Source organism: Herpailurus yagouaroundi, unplaced genomic scaffold, assembly GCF_014898765.1.
Source record: "Herpailurus yagouaroundi ecotype Mexico unplaced genomic scaffold, PumYag 162, whole genome shotgun sequence".
In the NCBI taxonomy this organism is placed as follows: Eukaryota; Metazoa; Chordata; class Mammalia; order Carnivora; family Felidae; genus Herpailurus; species Herpailurus yagouaroundi.
Window position 1 is genome coordinate 13,068,630 of NW_024412403.1, and position 12,829 is coordinate 13,081,458.

The 12,829-nt window shown below is 50.6% G+C and overlaps 1 long non-coding RNA gene across 1 annotated transcript in view; it reads right to left on the reverse strand.

The window, feature by feature from the left end:
- Window positions 1-216: 216 nt before the first annotated feature.
- LOC121036012 (uncharacterized) overlaps window positions 217-12,829 on the reverse strand; it is a 33,349-nt gene continuing 20,736 nt past the window's right edge. Inside the window, exons 5-7 of the long non-coding RNA XR_005793186.1 lie at window positions 3,065-3,252; window positions 1,436-1,545; window positions 217-1,039 (exon numbers count right to left, since the gene is read on the reverse strand). This is a non-coding gene — a long non-coding RNA (uncharacterized LOC121036012). The remainder of the gene's footprint in view (window positions 1,040-1,435; window positions 1,546-3,064; window positions 3,253-12,829) is intronic.

Genomic DNA, 12,829 nt, shown 5'->3' on the forward strand with positions numbered 1-12,829 from the left:
CACGCTCCCTGGAACTTCCTCCCTGCAGGAGCCGACAAGCTGTCAAGGTTCCGTCATAAACCCCACACTCCATGTGTTTGCAATGTGGCCGAGGAGATGCACAGGGGAATCGGGGGCTGGGGTGTGAGGGCTTACTGCTGGAGGCACCACTTCCTCTCTCTGCCCGTGCATTTTGGAGAGTTCTTAGAGTTATGGTGTGGAATAAAGGGACAGTAATGAGTTCCAGATGCTTTTATTTTTCTCCTTCTATAATTGGAAACAAAAATATAGCATGGCTTTTAAATCGAAAGTGCCAGAGAGGAATGATGCTTTTAGCTCTGGGGTTTTAGCTGTGATTTAGAGCCCAGCGTGAGGCTGTGGCCCTCATCACTACACAGCAGCTCGCTCGCTCTGCTCCCTGCAGACCCAGCTCAAGACTTTAACTCAGAACCTGGGTGAGGTTCAACCGTGAGTCCTATTTTAAGAAACTCTAATACACGAAACGCAAACTTGCGACGCAGACAGATTTGGGCAAAGTGAGCCTCCGCGTATTCAAAGGACGATTGTTTTGCAGAAGATCCCCACCCAGGCCTCTTTTAATTGGAGCTCCCCCCAGTGCACCTAAAACTTTCCCCACACGCCATTAATTTCTGAGGAGCGGGACAAAGAACCTTCTGGCCGAAGCGTTCCAAGCGTGAAGTGCTGAGTGAAGATCAATTAAAAAGTCAAGGGACCAGAATCTTGAAGTATAAAAGTGATCCGAAGAAGAAAGAATGCTTGAATTACCCTGGGCTCATTCATGCCGCACCCAACTTTACGAAAGTCATTGTGTGACAGCTTGACTGTGAGTCTTAATTGGAATTAGAGCCTCCTTATAAGTTAGACAAAGAGATCGTCCTCACCATGCAGGAGGAAATGCCGATTGTTAGACTCAGGTCTTTAGGTTGCTTTTGGACTCAGGTCTGTAGGTTGCTTTCCTTTGGCCCATTGCTGCTACAAAATGGAGCAGTGGGGAAGGCAGGATTCAGACGGAGACCGTGGGAAAGCAGTTGGCCTCCACCTACGAGACATAATAAGACCAGATTACGCTCTCTCCGGGGAGATAATCTTTAACACAAAGCAGATCCCAGCCTCCGGTTAAACAGCAGGCCAGCAAGGGAAGATAAAACTAAATGGCCACTCAATCCTTATATGATTTGCACAGCACACTGGTAAAAATAGGCATTCTGGACCCCAGAGCTGAAATTTAAGACTGGCCTCTCGCTTTTCGTTCACGGCAAAGCAGAAAGCTCAATTGCTCTTTGGTGCCAAGACTTTCAGGTCAGTCTCGATGAGCAAGAGGCTGTCTCCTGATCCTCTCCCTGCCCCTTCTCCCATTGCTTTTTATATTTCCCTCTCGCAGCCGCACAAGTAACTGCTCTTCAACACATCGGGCTGCCATCCATCAAGTACTCACCGCGTGCTGGCCCCCTTACAGTGGTGTGCATCATTGTCCACGATGACTGCCGTTCTCCAAATTCTCGATCAGCCAATTCCAAAGCACAGAGACTTCCCGTGTATTCTGCTCTTAAAACATGTGTAGCCAATGATGTGCGTCTAAAGGGATTACTCAGTGGTTCTTCACATTTTGAAAATCTGACCAAGGCTGGGGCTCCACCTTGAACCTGTCCAGAACCTCTGGGGCCTCAGCCTTTGTGTCTTAAGTCTGCACACTGTAATTCAGATGCATGGTGGGCTGGAGGACCAGTGCGAAAGCATCTTAGGGGCTTAGGGGGCCATTCGGAGAGTGGACCCCTTTTCAGGGAAGCCCTCTACTCTGCTGTGGGTACTGAAGCCTGCCTGCCACCCCTCATTGGGCCTGAGTGAATAATAGGGGAGACCAAAGCAAGAGGCAGGTGACTTGACCCTAGTCCGGTTCTATTCCTGACCTTCTGAATTGGGCCAACTCCTTCCTTTAAATCCTAGAGCTAGGCTTCTGCCCCTTTCCTCTGTCTTTTGTTCCTATTGTTTTCTGGACGCTTGAGGGGGCCCTCCAAGAAGTCTTTCCCAGCCCTTGTGAGAAACTTGCTGAGCCTTAATAACAGAGAATGTAAACTATAGAAGAAAAGAGGAGGAAACTTTAGTAGGAGTCACCTACTCCTCCCAAGGCAGGAGAGCCCATTCCCAGTAATGTAGGGTGTTCTCAGTTCCTTTTCTTCCAAATGGCTGGGATTCATCTTGTCTCCCCATCTTCCCAGTTTGTTGGTGTCTCCATCGAGTATTGATTGACAAAGCCCATCCCCCCAGGGGCAGACACTCCACACTGATGTGACTTTCTGGGTCAGGGGATTCTTTGGGCTCTAACCTCCTGGCCCACAGGGGCTGTCTGGGGGATTGCCAGAAGCAAACATCTAAACACAGACATGAACCTGCTCTTCCCATATGGGTGAATTTACTTCAAGTCGAGGTCCCCTGAGAAAGATGTGGAATGTGTGATTTTTCTGAAAAAATGACTATATAGTCATGATCGCCTTCTTGGAATTTAGCTTAAGTAAATAATTAAGGATGTGTTCCCACAATTGGTTATAAGGGTGTTCACTGTTGCATTATTCTTACTGAACAAACCTGGAAACAACCTAAATGGCCAGTAGCAGAGGATTGGGTGGATGAATCATGTCACGACGAAAAATCGTGGTATACATTCCTGCTTTGGGACATGGAGAGTTATTTATTGTATTTTAATGCTAAAAGCGGGTTACAAAACAACATGGACATTATGATCTCATTTTGGCATCTGGGAAGATACATATCAAACTATTAATAATTGCTATCTCTGAGCTGGGGCTAAAGGGGGTTCTCATTGCCTCTTTCTTTGCTTGTTCGTATTTTCTAATAACCATAGTAGTTAGTAAAGAGTGCATAGTACCTTGTTAATTGGGACAAACCTAATGTTGGTGTTGAGGGAAGGCAGGTATCTGAAAGTGAGGCAGAAACAAGAACATATAGGTGCCCTGTGGGACCCCCAAAGGCATAAAGGCCGTGCTCCCACACAAACTCTACCCGCCAACCACCGTTGACATCAACAGGCATTACATGCGTTACTTACTAACGAGACCTCCATAGTTTTTCATTAGTTGAAGAGAACATAGATGGAACGAGACTCCACCGTGGCCACACCATTTCTGAGGTTGCCGGAAAGAGTTGCAAATCTTCGAGACAAAGAGATCCAACACAGAGGCCGGCTGAGTTGAGAAATAGACTCCTACTGTTGGAGTTGGCCAGGGAAGCAGTCTCCTAAGTTTGGAATAATTGAGATAAGAGACAGGTATCGAGCAGATATAGTCACAGTATCACTTTCGGTTCTGATAAAACTAGATTTGGAGACCGTGGTTATTCCTCTTAGTCAAGTGGGCCTGATGAGACTTCACCCTGGAATCAGGCTGCAACCGTGGCTCTGTCACTGGTGGCACGGATAGCTTTAGGTGTCCCCTGGATGTCCTGTCCTCACCATGGAGCACCCCCCCCGCCCCCCGCAGTCGAGCAGAGCTACCCCAAAGAAGGGATGGCCCCAATTCTCCAGGGAAATACCCATCAGTCCCAACACCTCCCCGGGGGTGGGGGAAGGAAAGGAATAAAGAGAACAGGCCCCCAGAGCCTGTTCCTCTAAAGGAAGGGTCTGCAAACTCCTCCCTGGGGGCAAAATCTGGCTCTCAGCCCATTTTTGTCGGTGAGTTTTACTGGCAAGCACACACATTCGTTTATGAATTGTCCAAGGCTGCTGTCCTGCTCCAGCAGCGGAGTTGAGGAGTCGTGGCAGAAACTGTGTGGCCCGGAAACATTGCCGGCCTCTGCTCTACAGGGTGTCTCTCTGGGAACACCCCGGGAGAGGGGCATGCATCTCCTCTAACATCCCTGGCTACGTCCAGTGCAAAGTGTCCTGGCCTCTCTCCTCTGTCTGGCTTTCCAGCCTGGCTCTTGTTGCCATCCTGGGCATTAAAGTTCAGCAAGGCTCACTCCTCAGCCCGTCTCTCTCGCTTCACATTCTCACGGTCTCCTCTTGGGTGTCCCAAGGGCATTTCAAATCGCACAAATCTTAGCCCAGGGTGACCATACGGTCTATGGGTTCAAACCAGGACATTTCTGGGGAATAGCATTTCTGGACAAGACTCTGAGGTAACAGGCATAATGTGGATTGTCCCAGGGACAATGGAGAAGTCAGATCTTTTTTATTTTATTTTATTTTTAAGTCTGTTCATTTATTTATTTATTTTGAGGGAGTGCAAGCAAGCGGGGAGGGGCAGAGAGAGGAGACAGAGAATCCCAAGCAGGCTCCGTGCTGTCAGCGCGGAGCCTGATGCGGGGCTCAAACCTACGAACCGTGAGATCATGACCTGCGGCCGAAGTCAGACGCTTAACCGAATGAGCCACCCAGGTGCCCCGAAGTCAGATAATTTTAAAGGAAAACATGAATTATCTTCTTTCCCTGAACCCGGCTCCTTCTCCAGAGTTTTCAGTGGCTCTGGCGTCATCATTCTGCCCATGGTAAAAACAAGAAGCCCAGGCCCGATCCTTCACACCGCCCCCTCCCTCACCACCCACCTCCTCTCCGTCACCAAGCCAGACCGCCTGCCTTTCTTTAGAATCCACCCACTTCTCCAGTCTCGGCTGCGACATCCCAGTCCAAACCACCACGATTTCTTGCTTAGGCTACTCCAGAGACTCCTCCCTGGCTGAGGACCACTGGCTTCCGCCCCTCTTTTTCACGGATCCCCGTGAAACTTTAGTCTGATTGGGCCACCCCCCTGCATGAAACTCGTAGTCCCCATGCCTTTAGGATAGAGATGCCAGTCTTCTTTCTTTCTTTCTTTCTTTGACAGAGAGAGAGAGAGAGGGAGAGAGAGAACAAGTGGGGGAGGGGCTCAGAGAGAGAGAGAGAAAAATCTCAAGCAGCCTCCACACTCAGCACGGAGCCCAACGCACGGCTTGATCCCACAACCCTGGGACAGGACCTGAGCCGAAGTCAAGAGTCAGTCACTCAACTGACCGAGCCACCCACGTGCCCTAAGATGCAAGTTCTTCTTCTTGGACTCTGGGGTTGGCATGGGCTGCCTTCCACCCCCACCCAGAACCCTCCTTCCCTTCTGCCCTTTGGAAATGCTTGAACACATGCTGCACCTTCCTCCTTCTGGGTCTTCCTGCAGACTTTTCCGTGTGACTTCCCCTATTGGAGTCCGAGGCCGTCTAACCCTCACTCCCTCAGTGTTCACCCTAGGCTGTGACCGCGTCATCACCTGTCACCGTGCCCTGGGCTCTGCAGACTGTAATGACAGCGGCATTATTTGCTTACTGACCATCTCTCCCACCGTAAGCTGCCTGAGGACGGGGTTCCTATCCTTTCGCTCACCGTCGTATCTCAGCATCTATAACAGACACTCAAGAAATATCCATTGAAATAATGACGACACAGGAAAAACAGCCTCCACGATTTCAGAGTTTGGGGGCCTCCATTTAGCCCGGATGGAACATTGCTGGTTTTCTATGGCTTCTGTAACAAATTGTCATAAACGTGGCCGCTTACCACAACAGAAATCTCTCTTCTCACAGTTCTGGAGGCCAGGAGTCTGAAATCAAGAGGTCAGCCGAGCCACAGTCCCTGTGTGGGCTCCGGGGGAGAAGCTCTTCCCAGCTTCGGTGGCTGCAGGCGTCCCTTGGCTGGTGGCCACGTCACTCCAATCTCTGCATCCACCTTTACACCACCTTCTCCCCCTCTTTGTTCAAGCATCCTCCAAGGACGCTTGTGATGGCACTGTGGAACCACCCAGACAATCTCTTTTCAAAATCCTCAGCGTGAGCACATCTGCAAAGACCCTGTGTCCCAGTAAGGTCACGTTGACAGGTTCCAGGGATTAGGATATGGACACACCCTTGGGGGCGGAGTGGGGTTGTTTCAACGCATCAGAGGGACATAAGCCTAGATTTGGCCCAACGGGTCTTGGGCAATTCAGGGTCAGGATCTTGGCAAACTAGGAGACAGAATAGACTCAGCGATCGTGGGAGAGAAACATCCTTATAATTCTTCCCACCGGAGCCTAAACAGACACTATTATTGTCCCCTTACCCATTCTTGCTTTCCCTGCCCACAAAGACCACTCCCCAGGCAGAAGGCTTGGGTGAGAGCTAGCTCTTACTGAACGGTTGAGATGCTTGCCTGACAAGTCAGTGGAAAGGAGCCACAACAAAGGACCCACGTTCGCTGCACAATGTTGGGCAAATAGCTTCGTCTCTATCAGCCTCCTTTGTAAATCAAGTTCCCTTTCCTCCAGGGAGCAATCGGGATGTTTTCCTGCCATTTCTCATGCACCTTGGGGTAACAGTATTAATACAAAACATCATTATTATCTGCCAGGTCAGTGCCTTGCAAGGACTGATCTTACTCCCAGGGCGACTTCGCACTGCCCTCAACTCTCCGGCTGCCTTTAAAAATAACAACAAAAATCCACCCAGACCTCTCAGTCGCCACACACCTGTGCCTTTTGTACTTCCACGAGGTGTCCTCCTCCAGGGTTGCAGTGTAACTGGAGCCTCCAGAACCATCCACAGTCTTCTGCCGCCCTGGGAAACGTCCCTTCGTGGCTAGGGCACCAGAACGCATTTTGGAAGGAACAGCTTCCTAAGAAAACTAAAAGGATGCAAACATAGGCGCCTGGCCGGGAATAAATACTACTGTATTTTTAGAAACCTGGGTCCTTTTATTTTTAGGTGAGGAGTTTGATTCAATTTCTATAAATCCAGTTGTCCTTTTGGGGTCTAACTTCAACTGAGCATTTTGGAGCTTCTAGGCAGCCTTTCTGAAATGGCAGGCCTCCTGGCTGTGCTATTTAGGAGGGAGAATTGGGGTGAGGTTCCATTTTTGGCAGAGGGTAAAAATAAAGAGTTTTCTTCTGAGTGGGCCCCTCTCCGAATCCAGCCTGGCTGCTCGGTCTACACTGGGCACACGTGCACAGCATATGTCAGGCTTACCGCTGCAGAGAGAATGAATCACTCTGCCTGGCGCTTTTCGGAGGAGCTTTAAATCATGCTGCTCCAACAACATGTAAAGCAGCGTTTGATTTTCTGGGAGGGAGGTTTTGTAACTTTTTTTTGCAGTAACATATGAACAGTCAGTACCCACTGTGAGGACTTCAGAGAAAACAAACTAAAAGATGACCGTCGGATGAGTTCCCTGCCACAGGGAGCTCCCAGACGCCTTTCCTGTGGGTGTTGGCGTGGTGGCAGCCTTGTGAGAGGGCAAGGTCCTTCCCTCCACCAACAAACATTTCTGGAAGCCCCCGGTGTGCGTTGAGGTTGTGTAGGAAACAATGAGCTGGGTGTACATAGCCGTGTGTTTGCTTTTAATGAAGTGGGTCACTCTCAGCTCCTCCAAAATCACAATCCCAGCAGCAAACTGGTTCATGATAACCAAGTTCAAGTTCAAGTTCAAGTTCAAGCAGGGTCGGTTTATCCATTGCATGCATGTGCTTCCCTCCCTCCCTCTCCCCTGCAAGTGAAGGGGGCTGACCTCATCTGTATTACAATTTTGGGGAGACTTTGGGGGTTTGGGGAGATTCTGGAAAGTTAGACCGAATTGAATTTTGTATCTGCTGGGACACCTCTCCTCTGGGACACTCCAAGAGCCACTCAATCCCCTGGGGGTGACCCTGGCAGAGGTTAGTTGCAATCTGCCAGGGTCCCAGTGTGAACCCCCAAGGTGCCAAAGCTCCAGCCTGCCTTAGAGGTCTGAGGGTGTTCTTGAGGGGCAGGGCTCGAGGCCCAAAGGAACAAAAGTGGGTCCATCTGACCACAGCCCAAAACAAGAGGCAGGAGGTCCTGGTGATGATGCTCCGTGGCCTGAAATGTAGAAGGGTGCAGAGTGACACGTAGTCAAGAGCCCAAACCAGGTGCTGGTGAGGCCAGAGCGGGGGAGGGCGGCGGTGAGAAAGGGTTGAGAAGGTGGGGGAAGCAGAGGAGGGGAGGAGGAGGACTAGGAGGGAGAGAGGAGAGAGTCTTCCTGCGTTTATGTAAGAATTCCACTCTTCTACGAGAGGAATGGTGCGTGCAGACAGGGACGGGGCGAACTGAAGAGAGGCCTGCCCCAGGGAACCCCGGGGAGGCGGGGAGGCTGGCTCACCTAACTGAAGAGGAGACAGGGGAGGACTTCCCTCCACCACCCACGGGGGCCCCGTGGGTACCAGGGGACGTGAAGGGACGCCCGAGGGGACACGCTAACAGAAACGTCAACCCTCACCAGCACCTGCTGCTGTGCTGAAGGGGTCCTTTTCCTCACGGGAGCTTTTTCAGCCACTCACTCACTAGTGCCATTCTGATCCTTTGTGGCCGCTGCTGCGATCCTCACCGGACCTCCAAGCTCACACGTGCACACACACACACACACACACGAGTCATTTCCTGGAAAAGTCAGCAGCTGAAGCGCTCTGTCTTCAGAACAGGGTCACCCCAAGAGCAGGGAGCTCCAGCTTCCTTCTCAGAGGGGCTGGCCCCGCACACCCCGCCCCCTCCCCCCGGGGCCTTCGAGATCCCGCCTCCGTGTAGCCACCTTGGGTTTCTCAGCTCCATCCAGAATGGCTTTGTCCCTTGGGCTCCCATGGAATTTTCTGGAACATAGCACACAGACTGACAAAACCCAAGGAGGTGTTTCTCCAAGCACAGACCCGGACGGACCAGTGCCAGTTTCTCTGCTTTCCCTAGTCAGGCATGCGTTGGGTCTGATTCGTGTTCGGGCTGCCTTCCCAGCAGGAAGGTGCAGATGCTGCCTCGGGGAAGACAGAGCAGGCTGGGGATCCTGGGGAAGCCCCCTGTCCGCTGGTGGCTTAGGGCGCCCGAAGTTGGGGTTTCCGGCCCTTCGCTCTGTTCTGAGCCATCAGGGGGTGTCTTTGCTGCCATCCCACCAGACTGGCCGGCTGTGAATTTCGGGGACACAGGAGAATCACCTGCGAAGGGTCTCCCAGTGAAACGCTTGCCTGTGTTTGCACACAGCACCCCCTAAAGATGCCCACATCTGTTTGAGACAGGAAGCAGTTAATTCTCTTTACTGACAAGCAAGAAAATGCCAAAACAGAAAGAAAAGAAAAGCAATGCAAGCACCAGGCACATACTACCTCTTTCTACTTCCCTTGTATTATTAGCGGCCCAGAACTCAACGTCTCTGTTCTTAGCTGTTTTTAAACAAACGGCCACTGTTAATTTCGTGTCTGTTCTGTTGTACTATTAAGGTCTGAGTGCCCTGGTCCTCCAGTCTCTTCTTTCTGGAAGAGTCTGGAATAATCTTTCTCTTGAAGTGTATGCTTCCCTAGGAAAGCCCAGGGTATTCAAGGAAAGAGCCCAGACTCGGGGATCAGACTTAGGCATGAATCTTAGTGCAGCTCTGTGTCCTTCGGCAAGTGATTTAATATCTCTGAGCCTCAGTTTACTCATCCATGCACGGTTGAACCAAACTCCATCGCCTACTAGCCATGTGACCTTGCACTAGTTACTTAACCTCTCTGGGCCTTAGCGATCTTTTATAATATGGGATAAACACTGGTATCTATCTCGGGGTCGTTGCTATTATTAACTGAGTGACGATGTGCAAAGCAATTAGCACGGTGCCTGGCACGGAGTAAGCATGATGGGAGCGTTTGCTGTTAGGATCACAATGGGCTGCTATGGGGACCGAATGAGATGACGTGTGTCAGGCACCTGGCACATGGTAGGTATGTGCCCAACCCACCCCTCCTCCCAGCCTCCCCAGCATCCTCGGCTTCTTTCTCGTTCTCTCTACGAACACATTCTCAGCCAGGTGCCTTTCCACGGCAGGCCTTCCACCCTGGTCTTTCTCTTAGCTGCCCTGCCCTATAATTTTGCACTGTCCTGTGTGTCGGCACTGACCCCAGCATCTCCTGTCAGGACTAGTTACTCTCTTCAGGCTGAAGATGAATGGATGACTAAGCATTCCTCTCACAGAAACCAGTCCTACTCTTCAGCGCAAATAATATTCGGCAAGAAAATTAACCCCAAATATAGCGTGGTAGACTAAATATGGCCATAGGTTCTTTGTAGCTCAACTGCAGTCTATTTGCCCATCCCTCCAAATTGGGCTGGCCTTGTGATTTTCTCTGACTAATAGATGTGGTGAAAGTGACTTTCCAAACGAGAACACAGCCCTGAGGATGTCATGTAAGGAAGCTGGTCCAACCTACTGAAGATGAGGGGCCGTGGGATGAACAGAGAGGCCCCAGGTGAGGCTGGTACCAACCGCTTCTAGTAAATCCCTCACCTGTCCTGTGGTCGGTTGTCTCTAACTCAACCTGCCTGGCATCCCAGAATGGAGAAGGTAGACAGAATTCTTCAGAGGCATTTCTTTTGGAAAAGGTATTCAATTCCACGTACATATCTTGAGGTCTTCTCGAGGGAGTGTTGGGAGCCAGAGATGGGGATGAGATGCAGGTTTTGGTACTGGAAGGGTTAATTCAGGACTGCCGAGCATTTTGGAGCATCCATGGCAAAGGGCACACCCTGAATGGAAAATGCTCTCCGTTAAATTGCAGCTGGGGCCGGGAGCAGAGAGGGAGCAGAGAGGGACAGCCACATTTCATTATTAGGGTGAGTGGAATGTTCTCTGAATTGTTCCATCTCTGCCATTCCAGCGTGATTGAATTCTGCACACGTGTTAAAGACTTTGGAGCCCACGGACATGGAGATCAGAGCAAGGCTGGGTCTGCCGTTTCAGTAAGCATTAAACTGTTTTTGTTTTTGACGAGGACTCTGTCAAAAGGAGTCCAGAGCCCAGGGTCGAAAGAAAAGCACCAGGGTGGCAAAGGGAATTCACACAATCTGAGCAATGCAAGTCTTTTTCCAAGCCCAGAAGAAGCATGTGTTTAAGGAAAACAAGAGTACCATGGTGGCATGTAGTGATGAAAAATTTGGTCTTTGGGGTCAAAGAGATCTAAATTCAAATTCTGCGTTTGCCATTTACTAGCTAGCTGTAGTAGTTATATACTGCTGTGTAACAAACCACCCCAATTCTTAGTAGCTTAAAATAACCACCATGTATTTGTTCAGAATTCCACAGTTGGGATTGGGCTCAGCGGGGAGGCTCTTCAGCTGGTCTTTGTGAGCGGTCGTTCATGTGGCTGCAGTGAGGGCTGGCTGATCTCAGATATACTCACTACCATGCCCCGGGGGCTCAACAGGAATGTCTGGAATAATTGGGACTGCTGGGCGTCTCTCTCCATGTGGTCTTTTTTCCACCTGGTCTCTCATCCTCAAGGAGGCTACACAAAGTGTCTTCACATAGTGGAGAGACGGTTCCAAAAAAGGGAAGCTCCAATGCACACGTGATTATCAAACCTTTGCTTGTATCACCTGTGCTGATGTGCAAGGCAAGTAACATGGTCAAGTCCATAGTTAACATGGGGTGGGGGGTGAGGCTTATACAAGGATGTGAATCCTGGGAGGTAGAATGCATTGGGGAATTAACATAACAATCTCCACACTAGTGACCCTGACCAAATTCTAATCTCTCTGAACCTTGGTTGGTTTCCTGACCGGTAAAATGGGAAAATAACATGCGTGTTCATTGGAAACAGACTGGATTCATGTAATAAACCCCCCCCAATAAGTATGGTGTGAGTGATCCAGGGGTTATTCTTTTCTCCAGGGGTAGGTGGTTGGAAGTGTTGGTGCAGAGACCACATGGTGTCAGGGTCTAGGTGTCTGCACTTCTCTTGGCTTTTCCCTCGGGGTAGGAAGATGGCTGCAACAACTCCAGTCCTTCCAACGCCTTTCCAGGAAGCAGGAATGAGTAGAGAAAATAGCAAAAGGCAGGCACCAGCTGGGTCAGCTCGTCTCCGAAAGAGCTTTCCCAGAGCTCTACCCACTCCCATCTCGTTGACCAGGACAGTGTCACATGACCACCCCCTAACTGCAAGGGAGGTTAAGAAATGTCACTTTTAAAGCTGGGTCCAGAACCCAAATAAAGTTAGTAACAAAAGAAAAGAGTATGTATTGGGTAGGCTCCTAGAAGTAAGTGCCAGTCCTCACCCCTACCTCACAAGGTTGCCTTCCACACAGTAAGTGCTCATTAAACAGTAGCTATTTTCTTATTTAGTTGATAGCTTCTGCTGGCTAGCTGGCGCATCTGAGGGGGGAAAGAGGGAGCTCTGAGCTGTCCCACGACTCTTCCCTTCCTGGTGTCCCAGTCATTCCTGTAACAGTTAGTACATAACAAACCGCTCCAAATCTCAAGAGGGTAAAGCAAGCCTTGTTTTATCCACAGGTAGGCTGGACCAGTCTCCGGACTCTGCTGGGCTCATTCATCCCTCTGGGGTCCGCTGCGGATCAGAGAGGCGGGTCAGGGCTGCAAAGCGACATCGGAAGGACCGGACACAGGCAGAGGTGAAAGACTGCAGCCATTCTGTAATCAGTGTATCCCAGGGTGAGGGATGCCATAGTGCCCTGATGTCATGGAAGGACCCAAGATAGTCTGTTGACTTGTGAACTGCACCTCCTTGGTCCTGCTATTTCCCTCACCAGAGCTTCCTTGGATCCTTTGTTTTCTGCAGAAACTTTCACGGACCGGCTCTTACCTTCACTTGCTCAGTCCTCTTGCTGTCCTCCCCTGATGTCCAGGGAGCATCAGGACATCGGACAGAGTGTTTTCACCCAGGAGCACCTCACGGCTCCTCCCTCTGGCCCACGCCCACTTGTGCCTGGTCACTGTCTCCCATCAGCTGGCTCTTCCCCCGTCAGGCTCAACATCTGGGAGGCACAGGTAGCCCTCCCCCTGAACAGCTGGGGGCCCTGGGGCGAGGCCCCCAAGGCTCCCGAGAGTTTT